The following is a 1,488-nucleotide window of genomic DNA, read 5'->3' as shown; positions in this document are numbered from 1 at the left end:
TTGGTCGAATCTAAGCATAGACCTAACAGCCCGTTCCCTGAGACCTGGTACTCCTTCCACGTACTACTCAGCTGTAGGTGTCACTACTTCGGCGTTAATAGGCCTACCCGCCGTTCATACTACATGTATGCAAGGCCTGTCCCATTCAGGACTGGTGTACTGGTATATTAGAGAGGGTGTTTTTATGATACATCAGTGGAATATTAGTAATGTCTGTTTTTAAGAGATTCATTCATTCATTGCCAGACGCCATGTACAGTATCCCAAACGGGGTGGCCAAGGCTTAGAGTTAATTGTTTTACAGGGAGGGGCACTAATCCTCCACCAACCCCACTTGACACGTAGGGAGAACGTTATGCCAACAGCATCTGGTGTTCCCAGGCGGTCACCCATCCAAGTACTAACCAGACCCAACGTTGCTTAACTTCGCTGATCGGACGGGAAGCGGTGTACTCAACGTGGTATATAGCTTCATTAAATTATTCCCTGCTTCACTCTGGGATAGAACTCTCGACATTTCAGATAAAGGAAGACCTCATCGTAACAAGGAAGCATAAATACTATCATTCATAGCAACAAGGAAACGTCAGTATTATCATTCATTGTAACAAAGAAACACTGATATTAACATTCATCGTTACAAGGAAATATGAATTTAAGCATTCAGCATAATAAGGAGACATGAGTTATCTTTCATCATAGAGAAGGGACAACAGTATTATCTTTCATCATTATATGAACTCATTCCTTCACTGCACTCATTCCAACGTTTTCAGTGCAATGACTCCTTTTAAGTCTTACCCTATCCCCAGCCTGTTGGTTATATACAGTTTAGAAGAAACCCCTTGTAAAATATGAAGTTATTGAACGCTATATCTGACCCCTTCAGTTCGAAGATTCTGCTGAAGGTAGAAAGAATAAAATTAAATGTCTGTCTTACCTTGCTTCGGATGTTGTCAGCTATGCGGCCCGTCATCGTAATTATTGCCAGAGTAAGGAAGTCCCCGATAGCAATAAAGGGTATGTATATTGCATCAGTGGGTAGGTTGAAGGTCACCATGTAGAAGAAGGTGTTGATGATGGTGTAGAGAGCTGTGATGTCGTAGCACAATATGGGGATGGATACGACCTTCTCCAGTTTACCATACAGATCACGAAGTCTGAGATTAGTATGATGCACGTCAAGAAGGGTCACACCAGATGCCTTCCCTTCTAGGAGCATGGCTAGTGTGGCGTTGTTGGCGGTCAGGGAGTCGAGGATGATCTGCCCCAAGGAAACTAAGAACACCAATGGCACCGACAGCACCGCCTGCAGCCACAAGAGCGAGATCTCGAATAAGTAGTAAGTCCACTGTTCCGTGTGTCTGACCAGGTAGGTGTGGTACCAAAATGAATACAAGATGAAGTTGAAGAGATTCGGTGTTAAGGCAAAGACTGTCCTTGTGACGTGGGATCCGATGCTCAGTTCCTTGATGTCTAAGTTTTTGT

At 43.8% G+C, this 1,488-nt stretch overlaps 1 pseudogene; it reads right to left on the bottom strand.

The window, feature by feature from the left end:
* Positions 1-356: 356 nt before the first annotated feature.
* Positions 357-470, bottom strand: LOC145405144 (5S ribosomal RNA; annotated as a pseudogene).
* Positions 471-1,488: the final 1,018 nt, after the last annotated feature.

This window comes from Coenobita brevimanus, chromosome 65 (assembly GCF_032717465.1).
Source record: "Coenobita brevimanus isolate Jiangsu-jjx chromosome 65, ASM3271746v2, whole genome shotgun sequence".
Lineage (NCBI taxonomy): Eukaryota > Metazoa > Arthropoda > Malacostraca > Decapoda > Coenobitidae > Coenobita > Coenobita brevimanus.
Note: the sequence above shows the minus strand (reverse complement) of the source record. Positions and strands in the feature narration are given on the sequence as shown.